A 20476-nucleotide genomic window follows, 5' to 3' on the forward strand; every position below is an offset into this window, starting at 1 on the left:
ACAACTGGTAAAGATTCTCTGCTTTTAAGGTCCCATGTGATTAGTTGGGCCCACCTGGATAATCCAGGGTAATCTCCCCCTTTCAATGTCCGTAACTTTAATTAATCCACAAAATCTCTTTGGCCATGTAAAGTAACATATTCACAAATTCTGGGGATCAGATCCTGGAAAACTTGGGCGGACCATTACTCTGTCTACAACATTTACACATGCACTTTCAGTGCATAAATCCTCCCCATACCCTAAAGCAGCATTTGTTTCCGACATATATAGCACCAGAGCCCAGTCACATTTCATGCCATTCAGATATAAGCACCTTTTGCTTCGAGGAAAAAAGAAATAGAAAGTTGTTCCTGGGGACTTGAATAACATTAGTCCAAGGACAGATATATTTATCGGTTTGTGTTATGCTAATGTTGCTCAAATCACAAGTGACAGAAGCCTCCAAATTTTCTTTAAATATTTTTATTATTGTATTTGTGATATACAGGATTCACCAATAAATGGGGTTCAGAGCCTCTATTGACCCTTCTTATTTGAGTCTAAGTACAGGATGCCTCCATAGAACAGTGATAAACCAATGACCCAAAGGAATCATCCCTAGTTTCTTTACCATGTGTTAGAATCATTCTGGTGTTTTATTGCTGTTCCTAGATCTCTTCTTTCTAGACACATGTTAAGATTGTATTTCCCTGACTCCATGAAGTTAGTGTTGGCTCACTGTGAAGTTATTGAGATTTTACTGTATGTCCAAGATAAGTTAGCTGCCAGAGTTTTATATTTATTGCCCGGACAGAATCTGAGGCCTCTGGGTCAGAGACAAAGGGTTTATTAATCATGGAAAAAGCAGCAACAGCCCGGGTAACATATAACATCTGTTCCCAAGTCCCAACCCATAGAGGGTGACATGGGGAGGGCTGGGTGGTATGTGAACCTGCCTTAGGATGTATGATAGCAGAGGGATTCTGAGATTAGGAGACTTTGATGTTATAGAGGGATGCTGGTAACAGAAGCATCTCCACAGAGGGGTTTTATCTTTGCTCTCTAAGGTAAACAAATCTTCTCTAGAAATGGAAAGAAAATGTCTTTATCTTTACTACCTTGGGGCATCTCTCCAGGGAAGAAGACATCTCTAAACTTTACTATCCTGAAATATATTTTTAATACTACCATCCTTAACTTAGCTGTAAATGCCCAAACTTATATCGTGCAGAAATGTGAGATACTACTTCTCAAGGTTTGGACATGGTTTTATGACCTGCTTTGGTTAATAAATGATAGATAGAAGTGTTAGTATTTATTGCAAAGGAGATCCTTTAAGAATCAGTAGATGATTCACTGTGTTCCTTCCTCTATTGTTAGTGACCAGAAAAAAATCTAGATAACAGATATTACACAAGGTAGCTTTCCAGAGTTACTGTGACATGAAACAAAACCTAAGGTAAACCATATAGGCATATACACAAACAATAGACCATTATTATTTAAGCTACTATGATTTGGAGGTTGGTTGGTTGTTACTGTAACATAATTTAACCCATTCTAACTGATACACCACTAAAATTAGGTGTCATATTCTCTGCGTTCTGGGTCCATCTACGTTTTTACCTTCTGATACCACTCTTTATTTTCCTTAAAAGAAAACAAACACTAATACTATTCTCAGAAGTATTTGGTAGTTCTGTGCATTCCTTCCTTGCTCAGTCATCTTATCTATCCATATCTTTAATAGGTAAAATCTTGCTCATCTTTCAAGACAAAGTTGTCACCTTTTGAACCAAGTCTTCTCTAATTCCTCTGAAGAAAATTATAATTTTCAAGCACACTACTCTTTGATAATTATATTTATTGTCTTTTTCTTTTTCAAATTTTGCTTTGTTTCATAGTCATATACACATATCTCTTCTACAAAATATAGTCTTCTGGAGATCAGGAGCCATATCAAAGAATTTAGCACTAGGCTTTGTACTAATAGAAATTAATAAATGCTTACTGAGTTACATGATTTTCAATTTTAACATATTTATAAGCATCTAAAAGATATGCGGAAGCATTCGTATAAGTGAATTAAAATTCTGCTTTGTTTTATATAGTTTGAATTTGTTAAACATACTTACATTGCCATACATTGTAAAAATGTAAATTGTAGCAGTATATATCTATTTTTATCCTGAACTCAAAATTATTTATGTGCCTGCATGTATGCAAGACAATAATCAACTTCAAATGCCTAAGGTGTCTAAGCATGTAAGCAGTTGGGGAGGGTCACAGCACTGAAGCAAACTGGAAATCACAGGCTTCCTGTAAAAAGAGGCAGCCCCTAATGGGTCCTAACAATTACACAATGAAGAAATGCAGGTAGATTAACATGAGGTCTTTCCAGTCATCAATTAATGCTGAACATCAATTTATACAATATATATTGAATTTGAAAATCAGGGCAAAACAATGAACATTGCCTGTTTTTAACTTCAGGTTAGTAGCCTAAGTATATTTTTATTAAAACATTCATTATATGTTTTATTAAAATAAGTTAATTAGCATGATACATAGATAATTATCCAAAGGACAATTCATTGATATTAAAATTAAATTTGAATCATCACGATGAATATATTGCACAAGTTATGTTATTCTGTTGTTTTTGTCTTTAAATAGTGCATTCAAAAATCACACAAAATTATTTTGTTTTTAAATTATGTAATTTTCAATAACAAACATATAGGAAGATTCTATCACTTTTATCCATATTATATAATTGATTTTGTTTCATTTTCTGACAAGTCAGTTGCTTTGAAGATTATGAATTTCCTATTTAAAATTCCTTACACATGTATCCTATTTGCATTTTTCTGTCTTAAGAACTTTGTAAATAGAAGTATGTTTCCAAGAACTCTCAGCTTCCCCTGTCCTTTCTAGTTTGTATTTCTCAAAAGAAAAGGAGAGAATAGCTTCAGTGCCTATGACTTTTTCAAAGTCTTAATTTGTTCTGAATCTTAAAAGATGAAGAGACAGTTATCTTTTGAGGAACGTGATGTCAGCTCCTAGTATGAAAAATGAAATACCATGAATGTAACATTAGTCCACCTCACAGAAGAGAAGATTTCTTATTTCTTTTACTCTAAAGTTAATTTTCTGAACTCACCCTCAAATTCAAGTTCTGAGGTTTCTGAGAAAATCACATTTAGGCTCAGGGTATCACCCTGTCATGGCAGAAAGTTACTATCTTTATCCATATTTTGTCTGCATTACAAATTGTACCATCAGGGATTTATTTCTAAAATTGTCTTAGTGAAGATTCCAAGATTTAAAACATGCAGAAATGTTGATTAAAAATTCTTACTGCTCTTTAGCTGAGGATTTGCATTTCAACACTGCTTCATACTGCTTTTCCAAAGTTGCATCCACGTAATGATGCACTGGTCACTGGTCTATCCTTCTAGAAAAGAAAACAGTTTTAAGGAACCCTTTTCTGTTCACTGTGGCTTTAATGTTCAATGCATATATTTGTTTGAGCATATTTTATTATACTGAATTTTAAGATATTAAAACAAATAGAATCTAATCTTAACCAGTAAAGCTCAATCTTAGAATCAGTCTAAAACTGTTCAAACAGTTTTCTTGATATTGGCCACGATACGCTTGTTTTTTCTAGCCTTTTTTTTTTCTTTTGTATGTCAGTAATGTAGAGAAAGTGACCTACTGTCTTTCCCCAAAAATAAGACCTAGCCAGACAATCAGCTCTAATGCGTCTTTTGGAGCAAAAATTAATATAAGACCCAGTCTTATTTTACTATTACATAAGACGGAGTCTTATATAATATAATAGAAGACTGCATCATATAATATAATATAATATAATATAATATAATATAATATAATATAATATAATATAATATAATATAAAAGACCGAGTCTTATATAATATAATATAATACCGGATCTTATATTAATTTTTGCTCCAAAAGACGCATTAGAGCTGATTGTCCAGCTAGGTCTTATTTTTGGGGAAACGTGGTAATTGCAATTGAGTATGGAATAATGATTAGGATCGCAGGATCTGTAGTAAAATAACTTGCCTTCTGATCCTTACTATTTATTCATAGATTTAACTATTAAATGAGATAATGGACAAAAAATATTTATTCCAATGCTTGACACAGAGGAACTTATGTTTTAGATATTTTAGTATTTCTCCTGGATGGGTCCCTTCCAACTTCCTAGGAGGGGCCCTAGAAACATGTTCACTTTTTACAATGTTTCCTAATTCTTAAAAAGTTAAAATAATTTATCTCTGGAAAATCCTAGCTCTTCCCATTGGTATTTGCTTCCATCATTCTTTTTTCTTGTGCCAAGTGCTTTGGAATAGCTGTGATATTACTGAGATCAGGCTAAGGAGAAATTGAGTAGGAAATATGTTCAATTTGGGGTTAGGAGATATATGTATGGGTTTTATATTATTTCTGTGTATCATTATTATATTAGTTTTCTATCATTGCATAACAAATTACTGCAGACTTAGTGCCTTAAACAATACTGATTTTTTTAATCTAAAAATGTCTATAAGTCAAAAGTTTGATCATGACTGAACTGGGTTCTATCATCGGTGTTTCACAAAGCATAAATCAAGGTTTTGTTCTGGTATTATTCCTCCCTGTTACTCAGGGTTCTCTTTTAAGCATATGAGGTTTTAGTGTGTGTGAAATTAAGTTCCTTGCATTTGTAGGACTGAGGCTTCCATTGTCTTTCTACCTGTCAGCCAGGAGTTACACTGTTTCTAGCAGACACCTGCAGTTCCTTGCCATGTAGATTTCTCTACAAGCCTTGTTTTATCCTCATGCTCTGAATCTCCTCTTTCAGGAAGAGCCCAGTTCCTTTCAGGGCTTCCCTGGGTCAGGTCAACCCAGGATAATCACCCTTTTGATCAACTCAAAGTCTAATGATTTGGGACCTTATTACAAATATAGAATCCCTTCACCTTTGCCATATAAACAAACTTAATTATGAGGGTGTTGTCCACTATGTTCAAGCAGAGTATGTGTACTAAGAGGCTGAAATCTCAGAATTCTTCTCTGAATTCTGCTTACCTTAATTAATTATTGCTAACCATCCCAGAGTTGAAATGACATTCAAGAACATGCCTCCCAAGGCTTTGATGACTCACTGTATACTATAACACTAAAGAGCAGAGCCAGATATCACGTAATAATGCAAATGTGGCCTTCAGCATCTGGTGATAAAAAGTTTAAGGGTATATAAATCTAGGACAACCTGAAATGCCCTGAAATTCCCTGAAATATGATGGTATGCATGAAAATTGGTAGACTTTCCCTCAATTTTGACAATAAGCTTAAAACATTGCATATACTAACGAGCTGTGAAACTAACATAAACTTCAAAACTCCAAATTATGAAAACCAGATTTCAGTGAACCGTGTTAGAAGAAAGACTAACTTGTCTTTCTCTTTAGAAAATTCTATCATTTAAAGAAGCAAAGAAAATGTACCCAGAACATATAAGAAATTATATATTATAGAAGTGTTGTTACTGTTCCTTTTTAAATTGTGGATATGTATGTGACATTTGACATTTAAAAATCTGTGATGTGTTTTGATTATTTTATTAATTCTGAACTATTCAAGTTCTAATATTTATTATTTTCCTTGAAGAGCCCCCATATATTATAAACTTCAGTTTCTAAAATATTTTGCTTTGTAATCATTATTATTAAACTTCGAATATATACAGTTTGGCATCAAGTATCCTAATGTCTCTGCAGTTGGAGGAAAATACGCCATGTCTATTATTAAAAACATTAAAAACATAGAAAATATATAAATAAAGCTTACCCCAAACCCCATCATATAAAGATAAATACTGTTACCACTTCATGTTAGATCCAGTATCATTTCTTAAATTGTCAGGACATATATTTTATTGGTATCTTTATTATGAGTATAGATCCACTGGTTGAGGGTCTCTTATAGGTTTCCTTTAAAAAATCATACCTACAATGCATCATACAAGAGTTCATGTTTTAGTTTCTGAAAAGTAGAGTAAGATATTTAAAATAATTATAAAGCAAACTGAGGGCAGATTTCTAGATTTTCTATGAGTTTTTTTTCCCTATGAAAGTATTTTTTAAGTTTTTTTTTAGCAACAGATTGTTGGGGTTTCTAATATATTATGTGTCATAAAAATATTTTTTCACAATAATATTTTTGCAGTGCAAATTCAAATAGATTCTTGGCTAATAGGAATGTAAGCGTATATCCTAGATAATTTTGAATGAGTTAATTTTCCATGTATTTTACAGGGCAATTGAGCTTTGATTCATTAGGTAATGGAAGTGGAGGTGAATTAAGAGATTTACTGAATATCATTGATACATTTTTACTTTACATACATTCAAGTACATACTTACAGGGATAATTAGCTTTATTTTTTAATACTATTATGCAATGCCATTTTTCAATTAAATTTTTTTGGGTGACAATGGATAGTAAAATTACATGTTTTAAGTGTGAAATTTTGTAATACATCATCTATATAATACACTGTGTGTTTACCACCTAGAGTCAGTTCTTCCCTCACAATATATGTGGCCCCTTTTACCCTCATTTACCATGCCTCTCACTACTTACCCTCTAGTAACCACTAAACTGTCATCTATGTCTACGAGTGTTGTTTATCTGTCTTGTTTCTTTGTTGTTTTCGGTTTTATATCCCACATATCAGTGAAATCATATGGTTCTCGACTTTTTCTGTCTGACTTATTTCACTTCACATAATAATCTCAAGATCCATCCATGCTGTCGCATATGGTATTATTTCATCTTTTCTTATGGCAGAGTAATATTCCATTGTGTGTATATACCACATCTTCTTTATCCGATCTTCTATCAAAGGACACTTTGGTTGTTTCCATGTCTTGGTCACCATAAATAAAGCTGCAATGAACTTCAGAGCACATATATCTTTAAGGATAAATGTTTTCAGATTTTTTGGGTAGATACCCAGGAGAGAGATTGCTGGGCCATATGGTAATTCTATTCGTAATTTTTTGAGGAACCTCCACACTGCCTTCCATAGTGGCTGCACCAATCTGCATTCCCATTAACAGTGTATGAGGGTTCCTTTTTCTCCACAGCCTCTCCACTTTTATTATTTGTCTTGTTGATGATAGCCATTCTAAGTGGTGTGAGGAGATATCTCATTGTGGTTTTCATTTGCATTTCTCTTTTAATTAGTGATGTTGAGTATCTTTTCATATGTCTATTAGCCATCTGTGTGTCCTCTTTGGAGAAATATCTATTCAGGTCCTATGCACATTTTTTAATTGTATTGTTTGTTATTGTTGTTGTGTTGTATGAGTTCCTTATGCAATTCCTTTATTTCTGGTAATATAGCATAGATATATTTCTTGGTCATTAACTATGTTTCTACAGTGTTAATTTAACCTTGATTTTGACTTCATCATAGCTGATTTAAACTGTCATTGAGGTTCTTTCCAATATTCGTTTTAAGAATAACACCAGCATATTTTGTAAATATTGCACAGTAATAACAATTTCCTTGAGTTATTTCAACTTATGCAATTTTACAATTATCTTTTCTATTAAAAGAAATTGGTGAGTTTATGCTTTTACCATGTTATTTTAATTAGTCATTGATTGAATGATAGTTATGCAATTTTTCTGATTTTGAAAACGTTATCTCCATGTGCATTTTTATAATCCATTTATGTATGTATGTATGTATGTATGTATTATTTTAATTTCCACTGACATCTACTTCACAGTTGTGAGACCTGTCAAATAAAAATATAGACTATCTAATTAAATTTTAATTTCAGGCCAACACTCAATATTTAGGATGTTTTTTAAAAATCTTAAACTCAAATTGAACTGGGTGTCCAGTATATACGGGCCATCTTATCCTACCCTTTTTAATTGAATATTGAATTAGTATCTCTCGGTAGTTCTTGTCAAATAATGAAATTGTATGACTCTGCACATGCCTTTCAAGAAGTTTTAACTGTAGTTTTGCATCTTAGCACTGTTTTTATTTAAAGATAATCTGTTTACACTTTGACTACATTTTTTACTCAGTTATTATGTAGAGTTGTAAATGTGTATGTGCTGGGATATTTAGAGCCCTGTACAATTTATTTTAATAATTGCTTTCTTTCTTTACTTTTTTTTTAGCTGATATGTAGAGAAATCTTATATTAAATTTTGCTCCAAAAGATGCATAATAGCTGATTGTCTGGCTACATCTTATTTTCAGGGAAACATAGTATTAAGTACAAAGAAGTGTCCATAAAATTTCCACAACTTCTCTGCATATCAGCTAAAAAAAAAAAGAAAAAAAAAGAAAGAAAGAAAGAAAGGAAGAAAGAAAGAAAGATAGATAAAAACAAAGAAACAATTTTTTAAAAAATAAGAGCTTCAAGTTCAATTTTTAAAAGGAATATTGAATACTTCTACCTTTCTCATACTGAGGCATTTAAGCAAATGATTGTATAAATTTTTATTTTACACTTCTTTTTAAACACTGAGTCAGCAGTTTCCTAATTTTGGTTTATAATTTTTCCACCTTCTGGACAAAATCTTAATAAAATGAATTAGAATATTCTTATGCCCAAAAGCATAAAATTGACAATAATGTGCATTTGAATATTTAAGAAAAGAGATTCAATATTACTACATATATTCAATTCTGATCAGTGAAGATATTTATAAGCAATTGCAATACATAAACATTGCAAAAGCAATTGAACAAGCCTATAATTTGGCAATATGCAGCTTATTATTTGATAATATCCTCAATGTAGGACAAGACCTCTTTTCTGAGGAACTATGGAAAATGGTAAGAAGTGTTTTGTAAGGTTTAGTTTCTCACTGAAGAAATTTGAGATGGATCTAAGGGAAGTGCGATGGGTTGTGGATCACTTGTTGTTTCTGAGGAAGATTTGAAATGGAGATTAAGGATGGGTGCTATGTTGAGGATAAGCTCACCCATGGCACCATAAAGTAAAAATAAATAAAATAAATAAATTTTAAAAAGGCTGTATTGCTAAGAGGGATTGGTTATGACATTTTACAGCTACTACATGGCCTTGCAATAAGATCTGTTTTCTGTTATCTTTGCAGCCAACTTTATCTATCCTCCCAACTAGATTATACTGCAGAGGATTGCTTTTTTCTTTTTCAGTCTGATAGGATTTTAACTTTCAAATCCCAAACTGCTTAACACTCTTTGAAATGAGAATATCTGATTTACAGCTTTTCAGTTCTTGAGGAAAAGTAGTATCAACTTCTACTGATTCAGGTATAGTATGTAAAAAAAATAAATAAATAAATAACTATTAATGTACACACTGTAGGTACAGTTTATGCAAAAATAATAATCTCACAGTTTTAGCATAAAGGACTTACTAAAGCCAAAGGAAAGAAAAAGGGATGAAAGTTAGACTTTGTAAAATTATTTGTCAAGGGTAAAGAACAAAGTCCAAAGGTAGACAGGGGTAACTATTTAAATTCCATCAAATATCCGGAAGCAGGATAAAGGGTGCATATTGCACTGCTTGAGATAAGAAATATGGCTTAGAAGCAACATTCACTTTAGTATAAATAGCAGTTGGGGCTCTAGGAGTATAATTTCACTGCAAACATAAATGTGCATGACACATGAAATGAGATTAACACTGAATCTCAGATTTGCGGGAAGACTCTCTACTTATTTACATATTTTTAATTTTGCAATTTAGCTTTGCTCTTTTTATCACTTTCTGCTATTTGTACTCTGAGGAATGTTTACAGTATTTGGAAAAATAATTGACTTCAATTACTTTTTTTTATTATTCTATAATTATTTTTATCTGATTATTCAGCGAACCCTACCTATTCATCTTGTCAATTCTATGGCCTAAGAGTCCAATTCTACACCCTAAATAGCTTGCAAATTCCTTCCTTTCAATCCTCATATTCACTGCATTGGCCCAGGTTATTATTACTAAATGAATAATGCTTTATATTCCTCCTCCCTCCCCCGTTGCTTTGGCTCTTGCCTATTCCATCTACACAGGGCAACAAAACATAGTTTCTGTAACACTAATATGCAGACTTCAATCTTTTCTTACACTAAAATATAATTTGATAAGAAATCATAGGGTGCTGTTTGTTGTATTAAAAATAAGTTTTAAAACTTTGGACATATTACAATAGGGTTTTTAAAATCTGTTATTTTAAAATTGTAACTAGCCTATTTATAATTGTAGAGAACTTGAGATTTAAAAGGTCCAGTGACCGAAATATTATTTTATTGTTTTTCTGTGAACAATTTGGAAAGACAGAAGGCATTCAAAGTCTACATGCTGAAAAATCCATAATATACTCTCAAGTGTTTACTTAATTTGTAACAAAATATGGATAAGTTTAAATGTACTGTAACAATACTATTCATTTGCACTATAAATTTCAAACATTTTAAATATAAGTTTCTAATATTCAATCTGGTTTCACCCTGCTATTTATGATAACTGTTTTCAAATGTCAAATAAAATATGCTTATCTGCCATGATCAGGTTAATTTAAATAGCTCATTGGTATCTAAGCATTAAAATACCTCAGGGACACAATTACTATCAAATAAGTATTACTCTGAAAATAATCGGATATAAAATGTGTTCAAATTCCAGATGGTTATAACAAATAATTGGATACTAAGCCAAAGAAATAACATTTTATTGGCTTTTTAAAAAGGAATAACATCTATCTTCTACCTCTGAGGCAATATCATTTTAGAACATTTATTATGATATAATCATCCTTTTTGTATTTGTGAAAACTTTGCTTGTCTCTTGTGAATTATAATTCCATAGCTGTACTTCTCCAATAGCTTGTAATTATACAGTATTCACTGCCCAGATTATGATGTTTATGAATCTCCTGGTTTCTAAAATCTATCAATATAAAGAAAAATAAAACCCTAGAAAATAATTAAAGATGAAACAACTAACTATCTTTTAGATGGTGTCTTAAATTTGCCAAAATACAAGATGTATTCTGTTAAGGGGCTTGTCATATATTGATGATTTTCCCCCATTTTAAAATGAAGATAACTGAAATTGCCAATGTGACTGAATTTGAATTCATCCCAAGACAGACTAACATGACTAATTTGTGATCACTGCCTTTTGTTATTGAAAAAAGGTGTCTCAGTTTATGAAATATTATTAATGAAGAAGGAATGTTCTTTTGTTAGAGAAGTTCAAATGTGATCACTAAGTTTTTAGAGGTCCATCGGTGAGAATTAATATTTTAATACAGTATCTACTATGAATGATAGTTCAAGAAATTTCATGAACTGAATAATCCATATAGGAAATTAAATTCAATGTTTACATGCAATGAAAGGGGGGAATCATTTAAAGAATAACTTTTGGAAGCCATTTATTTGACCTCTCTTTGTACTTTTTGGATGTGATGTTAATAGTATATGCTTTATTTAATGAAACGATAAGGTACTATTAGAAATATTGAGCAGAGTGAATATTTTCTAATAGTTCATAATATTGTTAAGTAGATATAGATATAGATATAGATATAGATATAGATATAGATATAGATATATAGATATCCTTGTAGACTAGCAAGATCTTGTGTTTAAGACAGAAGAATGTCTAGTCACTAGGAAGATGATGTTGGGGAAATCAGAAAGGCCTGGACATTTTTGCTCAAAAATCAAGAGGTAGGTTCTTGTAGAAAACCTTGGCTGACATAATGAAAATGTTAAACTTTGGAGGGTAGAGACAGATGTCTTTTACAAGAGAAATTGGGGGTGGAGGAGGGCGAGAGACATTTTTGAAAGATAAAGATATTTCATTCACTTTTTCTTCATCTACACGGACCTAGAAGGTTCTCGTACGGCTAAGCATTTAGGGCCCCAGGCATCCAGACTTTTGAACTAGTTTGCACCCTCACAATTAATATCCTTTAGAATAAAATACAAAATACAATATTCTGCATCCAAAGTCCATAGAAATTTCCAGAGAGCTCCTCAGGCTATTTTATTAACTCATTTAATGAAGGACTTGCAAATTTCCAGGCTGCAGTGTTTGTTATTCCATTTATTTGTTCCTACCTAACAAATGGTCAAAGTTTAAGTGTCTTGAATCAAACAACAAATATCATATCCTATGGTTCAGTGGGTTGAATGGACTCAGGTGAATGATTCTCACTTGTGGACTCTAATGATGGTCCAGTCAAAGGAGGTGGCCTACTAACTTGGTGGCGGTTGTTTCTGTTTGTTGGCTGAGGTTGTAGACTGCAGTTCCTATGTGCGACTTTGCCAAATGGCTTGGGCTTCTCCTCGCACAGCTTGATGGTTGGATTCTGAGTGAGAGCATCCCAAGAGTGAGTGTCACATGAGACAAGCAGCAGCAGATGCTTGCTACCAGGCCAGTAAAGGGCTATACCAGACATAGCATTATTCTTGGCATATTCTCATTAGAATATCAAAACAGTCAAAACTTACATCATACCCTTGTCATAATAACAACAACAAAAAAAGAGATAGACATAAACTACAATTTTTGCTGGGAAAATAGCAAGGCCACATTGAAAATGAATATATGGTATAGTAGCTATTGTAGCAGTTCCCCTTGCAAAATGCAATCTGTCACATTTGTCATAGAAGTCACAAATTGAGGTTATTTCTAATTGCCATGATAAACATTAGGCCACACAATATTTTGTCAGTCACTTTTATCCTGGTCTCAAATATAATAGATAGGTCATCCTGTTTCATTTTTTTTATATATCTTGATCTATATTTTGTGTAGCTAATATGATGGAGAACTTACCACCCTTATAAATATACTCCGAATCAGGAGGTAAATTCAGAATCTGATAGTGAGTAGTGTAAAGCATATAAATTCCCATTAAGAACACATGAATAAAACTTGTAAGAGTAGATAATCCAAGATTTGATTCTGTTGGGTCATTGGGTAACTGTTTTTCCTTCAAAATAAAGTAAGCAGCCTGCTCTAAGATGGTATAATTCCCTAATATTATAACGCCAGACAGTAATATCTACTAATCCCCATAAATAAATGTCTACTAATAGCCAAAAATTACATAAATATCTACTAATAGCCACAAATTACTTTATTTCTTAAACATCAAATTGTTTGTGACATTCTTTAAAAATGAGCTATTTTAATTTATCTATTCCTTCCTCTTTTTTTATTTATCTCTTTTGTGGATATTTTGATTTAATATCTTTATGTTTCCCCATACAAAATAAGTAATTCATGCATAATCGTGACTGTAGATTCATATGAGTAGTACATGTATGTAGGTATGTGTGAAGATCATGTGGGGCTAGCATATTGGATAAGTGGGGTAGCATGAAACTCCTTCCCATAGCCCCTGTCCAAACAGCATGAAATAAAACACATTAAAAAGACATCTAAGATTTTCTATTCAGGGAAACTATTTCTTTTTTCCCCCCACAATTTCTCTCATGACTTTGAAAAGCTATATACTAAATAAATAACTGATGGATGCATAAGAAATGTAAAAATAACTATGACACATAACTTTGTCAATCAACCTTGTATGGAACTGTGATTCTTTCATTCTATTTTTATGTACCTTTACCAAAAAGAGCTGCATTTTTTTCCATTCAAGGAATATCATCCATGAGTGAACCTGTAACTACTAAACTTACATGTCGGCACAATGAAATTTTTCACGTCACACCTGGCCATTGTTCTTTCACATTTTCTCTTTCACTAATTCCTGATTATAAGATGTATCAAACCTAGTTATATGACATATGATACATATCTTCTTTGGGAATTCCAATTAGTTTTCGTGGTTTCTATTCTTGGGTTTTTTCATCTTCTGTTTGTGGCCTAGTTTGTGTTCTTAATCGTCTGATAAAGGGGAACTCTTTAAGCTTCAGGTTATATTCAAGATGTCTCCTAAATTTGTTTGACAGAGTGTCAAGAATTTAGTTCATTACGATACAAATTATCTCTTAATATTACCATGTTAGGTATGAATTTCTGTCTACTTCAAGTGATATTGTAAAGTCAGTTAATCAGATATACGTGAAAATAGTTTTCAAAATTTAGAAAACTATAAAAATGTAGGTTATAATTGTTATAAATACTCTTTTGTATAGGTACACATGAAAATAGGATCACTATACCTTTGTCAGAAATTGATATGTTTCTCATTCCTTTAATTTATTCTTTCATTTTCTAGTCTCCTAAAGGTTCAGTTTTCCCTAAACACTTAAAATAATTCTGATGATGCTATTTCCTCATTTAAAGACACCCAATGGATTTTATATTTTTTGAATAAGGATCAATTTAATTAACATGGCTTACAACACCCTGAAGGATTTTGCTTCACCTTGGTCTATCTCCTTCCAGCATTTGAGTTCTGCTCTTACCACCAATCACCCACCAACCTTTTCACCATTCACACAGCAACCTTACTGCCAGCCCTTTTTCAGCTTCTAAATAGAAATCAATACCCTGCCACCTACAGATATCAGAATGTCTTTATCCCACCCCCAGAAATTATCTTCTCTCTCCATAGGTTTTAGTTTAATTATCTCCTAATCCACCTTTAGACACCTTGGCAATATAAATTGGTCTTTGTCATTACCTGGCTCAAAATTCTTCAACAGTGGTTTTCAAAATATCGTCTCTCCACTAGTAGCATCAATATCACCTCAGGACTTACTAGAAATGCTAATTCTCAGGCCCAACTCTCAAATTACTCAGTCAGAAACTGTGGGGATGAGGCCTACCAATGTGGTTTAACCAGCACAGTAGGGGATTCTGATACTTGCTGAAGTTTAAGAGACACTCTACAAAATCTTCCCATTATATCAACCAGAAAATAAAAAAAATAAATAAAATTGCTTATTGTATGATATGTCATAATCCCATTGGACATTTGTTTTAAAAATCTAGACCCTGGGGCTTCCCACTCTCAGAAAAATCCAATGAGGTTGATGAGGTGTGCATTTTTACCTAGAACCCTAAGTTATTCTTTATCAGAAATCTCTATTTCATCCAGCCCCAAAAGATGATGTCCCTGCCTGCATCTCAAACTGTGCCTCACAAAACAACCTTTTTCCTTTGACCTTCAGATTCAAGATCTCTGTCTTCCCTTTGTCCAGGATGGTCACAACACGGATGTAAATACAGCTTTCTCCTTCACATTAAGATCCAACTAAAAACTCACCATAACAAACGGACCTTTCCTGACAACCCTATAAAAAATACAGCAGCTTTCTCATTCTCTATGCCCTTATTTAATTTTTCATAACACTTATGATTATAGATATACCTTTATTTGTGTATTTTCCTCGACACCCTTCAACATGGAAAAAAAAAGGAGAGAGAGTACTGCAGTTTTGTACTATTCAGCTGAAAGTATGTTAAGTAATGGGAAATGCCAAGGGAGAAGGTCTCCAGGTTATGTAGGGCACAGTAGAGTGCTAATTAAAATGTAGATTTCCAAACTAGGGGTTAGGCCTTGGAATCTACTTAGTTCACCAAATCATTGGATGCACAATGTTTTAGAACTACTGAACTAAGGAATTATATGTATATTATACTGAACGTGATGGAAGACTGTCTAAAAATGTGAAGTATTTTGTTTAGATGGGTCTCCCTAGGTCACGTGCAAAAGCTATACTTGCATAAAACTCGAATGGAGACTGGAAGAAAGCTTATGATGCTTTAGTTGTACAGATAAAGCTGTCACTCCTCATTAATTATAGCATTAATGTTATATATGGAAAGAAGAAAATAGCTTTGAAAAAATATTAAATATAGAAAAGAATCAAATTTTGGTAACAGAGATATGGAATTATTAGGTAAAAGATGGCATTCCGATGAGGACACTGAATAAATAATAACCGCTGCTAGAAATTGGTCCAATACCTAGGAAACTAAAACTTTTTTCATGAGAAAGTTCATTGAGTATCTCCCTGTGTCAAAAACGAACAAAAAACAAACAGACATCCATAAGAAGTGTGGTATTTTACGTATAAGTGTGGTATTTTATGTATAAGGTATTTCAATGTTAATTTAAGTAATAAATTCAATTATTATTTTTCCTTGTCAGAAAATAAAAAGCTCAAATTGTCTATTTGATAGTGACTGGTGGCAGTCCCTGAGAGCTTGTGATACTGCTCATATCATTAAGTAGTGGTGTGACCTGTCATGCTTTAAAACAGATAATGGCAGCATAAGGCCTTAATGAGGAATGGATTATCACCTAAGCTCAATCACTATTATACTGGAGGTTGGCACGGTTAAATGCAGTTCTGAATGTATTCACTGAGTATTTTAACAGTGTACATTCAAATAACATTCTCCCCTCCTTTTCTTTCCATTATATATTTTGAGAGAACTTTCTGTTTTAATTATTGGACTAATACTGTATGGTGCAATGATACAATAGATAATGAATTATATACAGCTCATTTAATTGCTTTCTAGATTTTAAACCAAATTTATGCCATTAGAACTCTACATTAAAATAACATTAAATAACATATATGAACATAAACTGTTTTATGTTAATACTTTTGTAAATTATTTGCCATTATGTAAGAATTGTGGCCCTATTGCTTAATCTTTTAACATATTAACTCCTAGTGCAGTTGAAGACATGGTGTTTTATAGCATTGTGCTATCACATTCCATTTACTGTCTAGATTTAATAGCACTACCATTTCAGTGATGAGTTATTGTTTAAATATTGCTGTAATAGCTTATTCTTGATCATATATAAGGTGTTGTAGAAATTGACAGGATGTCATTTTAGTTTGATCAGTGGTTTAGATCTAATATTCATTCATAGCAAGTAACTCCATTGTCATTGATCATATGTTAATACCATCTGTAAAGGCCATATAATGCTTATCAAATCTGTGAAAAAATTGGCACATATATTTTACCATTAACTTGAACAGAAACGTGAAAGTTTGGTTCAATCACCCATGAGAAAAATTTTGCTATTGCTGAAATATTTAAAAATCAGAATAACTTTTATAACTTGATGTACATTATAAAATATTGATATCAATGTAGATATTGAGGTTTTGAAATAGTGTTAATTCTTAAATGCGTTATATATATGTATACACACACACACATATAAACACACACCAGGGTGCCAAAAAATGTATACAAGTGGAAACTTTGGTCAACATTGCTCAAGCAGTAGTTCGCCATAATCAGAAGTGTCTGGATGTTGATGGTAACCACTTTGAGCACCTCTTGTAATTGCAGAAGTCAAACATGACTTTTATTCATCTTTTGTTATCAGCATATATTATTATAATTTTAATTGGTTTTTCTTTCTTAAACGACTACACATTTTTTGGTACCCTTTTGGTGTATAAACATATATACTCATGTCTGTATATGTGTACATAGTTTACCCTTAATTATTTTAGAAGAACCAAATGTTATGTTAAATTTAACAAATGTGTTTAATCAATCACATATTTTAAATTAAAACTGCATAAAACAATCTGTTTTTATACATCCATGTCTGAGATCATATTCTATTATTGGTATATGAATGTTTAACATTATATGATACTCTTTTATCATTTTAAAAGATGATATTTCAGTAAGACAAGGGTGCCCATTCTCATTACTTTTATTCAACATAGTACAGAAAGTCCTAGCCAGAGTAATTAAACAAAAATATAAATAAATAAAATAAAATAAAATAAAATAAAAAGCATCCAAATTAGAAAGAAAGAAGTAAGACTGTCACTATTTGCAGATGACATTATTTTATATGTATAAACCCCTAAAGACTCCACCCAAAGAGACTATTAGAAATAATAAATTAATACAGTAAAGTTTCAGGATACAAAATCAATGTATAAAAATCTGTTGTATTTCTGTAAACTAACAATGAACTGTCAGACAGAGAAATAAAAAAAAAAAACAAAAAAAAACACCATTTACAACCACAACAAAAAAAAGAAAAAAAATACCTAGGGATAAACTTAATAAAGGAGGTGAGAGACCTCTGCCCTGAAAACTACAAGACACTGTTGGGAAAAAAAAAATTGAAGAGGAAGACACAAAGAAATGTGAAGATATTCCATGTCTCATGGATTAGAAGAAGTCACAGTGTTAAAAATGTTCATATTACCTAAAGCAATGTACGGATCCAATGCAATTCCTATCAAAATCCCAATGACATTTTTCACAAAAATAGAAAAAAAAATATCAAATTTGTATAGAACTACAAAAGACCTTGAACGGCCAAAGTAATCTTGAAAACAAAACAAAACAAAACAACAGCAACAACAAAGCTAGAGTTATTTCAAACTATACTCAAAAGCTAAAGTAATCAAAATAATATTGGTATTGGCAGAAAAACAGACACACAGACCAATGGAAGATAATTGAGTGCCAAGAAATAAACTTTACATATATGGGCAATTTGCAACAAAGGATCCAAGAATATACAATAGAGAAAAGAAAATCTCTTCAGTAAATAGTGTTGGCAAAATCGGATAGCCATATGCAAAAAAATGAAACTAGATGACTGTTTTACATTATATACAAAAATTAACTCAAAATGGATTAAAGATTAGACTGTGAAGACCTGACAAAACTAAAAATACATGGAACAAAACACAGGAACTACCAGAGGGTAAGGGGGGTGGGGGGTGGGAGATGAGGGTAAGGGGGATCAAATATATGGTGATGAAAGAACTGACTCTGGGTGGTGAACACACAATGGGATTTATTGATGATGTAATACAGAATTGTACACCTGAAATCTATGTAATTTTACTAACGATTGTCACCCCAATAAATTTAAAAAATAAATGAAAACAAAAAAACAAAACAGGAACTAAGCTTCTAAACATCAACCTAGCAGTGTGTGAATTTGAGTCAAAGGCAAGGCTAACAAAAAGCAAAAATAAAATGGGAGTATATCAAACTAAAAAGCTTCTGCAGAGCAAAGGAAACCATCAACAAAACAAAAAGGCAACCATTTGAATGAGAGAAGATATTTACAAATTATACTTTTGGTAAGGGGTGAACATCCACAATATATAAATAACTCATACAACTCAACAACAACAACAACAACAAACAAACAAACAACCTGATTATAAAATAGGCAGAGAATCTGAATAAACTTTTTTTTTCAAGAAAGGCATACAGAAGGCTGACAAGCATATGAAAAGATGTCTAGCGTCACTACTTTTTTTGAAAATTAAAATTAAAACCACAATGAGATATTATCTAACACTTGTTAGAATGGCTATTATCAAAAAGACAAGAAATTATTGTTGGAGAGAGTATGGAGAGATGGGAACCCTCTGTTCGGATTATAAATTGATGCAGCCACTGTGGAAAACAATATGAAGGTTCCTCAGAAAGGTAAGAATATAACTACCATATGATCCATCAATTCCTCTTCTGGGTATTTATCTGAAGGATATGAAGACACTAATTCAAAAAGATACATGTAGCACTATGTCAATTGAAGCATTGTTTACAATAGCCAAGATATGGAAATGATTTGGGTGTCCATCGACAGATGAGTAAGTAAAAAAGACATGATATATATATATGTATATATATATATATATATATATATATATATATATATATATATATATATATATACACACACAATGGAATACTACTCAACCACGAAAAAGATGGAATATTGTGATTTGCAGCAACATGGATAAGTCTTGAGAGTATTATGCTAAAGTAAATGAATCATATGAAAAATGTAGAAAAAATAATGTGATTTCACTCATATGTGTAATATTAAACAAAAGTGTAACAAATGTACTAATAAAACAAAACTCATAGATACAGAACACAGAATGGTGGTTACCTTCCCTGTAGGGAAGGGCAAATTGGGTAAAGTGGGTGAACTATATGGTAACGGATGGAAACTAGACTTTTGGTGCTGAGCATGCAACAGAGTATACAGATATTGAATTATAATGTTGTATACGTGAAATACATATAATGTTCTTAACCGTTGTTACTTCAATTTAAAAAGGTTTTTATTTCTATAGTACATAAAGGAGCTAATTTCACACCAGATTATCCTTAATAAAAGAAAGTGCTCAATAACTTTTATATTTTCTTTTGAACAAGAAATTCTAATAATTTAATTTAAATATAACCTTTGAGAACATTCTAGAGAGAATAAATTTATCTCTATAGAACAATTTCAGTGTACTTAAACTTATATACAGCCTGCATCAATTACTAGCAGAGAAAAACAGTCTTCACAATTGTTGTCTGTATTAGTGTGTGATACAACTAGTCAGAACAATTACTTTACTTCATATTTTTTTTTGCCAATGTTTACTAACAGTGCTAGCAGTGTAACATTTTATTAATATAGAGAGCCAAGGAAAATATACATCT

The 20476-nt window shown here is 32.0% G+C and overlaps 1 non-coding gene across 1 annotated transcript; it reads left to right on the forward strand.

Moving 5' to 3' along the window:
* The first annotated feature begins 4169 nt into the window (after positions 1–4169).
* On the forward strand, positions 4170–4235 carry LOC141568066 (U7 small nuclear RNA). Its single transcript, XR_012491078.1, has one exon. It is a non-coding gene; the product is annotated as a U7 small nuclear RNA (small nuclear RNA).
* Positions 4236–20476: the final 16241 nt, after the last annotated feature.

Source organism: Rhinolophus sinicus, linkage group LG01 (genome assembly GCF_036562045.2).
Source record: "Rhinolophus sinicus isolate RSC01 linkage group LG01, ASM3656204v1, whole genome shotgun sequence".
In the NCBI taxonomy this organism is placed as follows: domain Eukaryota; kingdom Metazoa; phylum Chordata; class Mammalia; order Chiroptera; family Rhinolophidae; genus Rhinolophus; species Rhinolophus sinicus.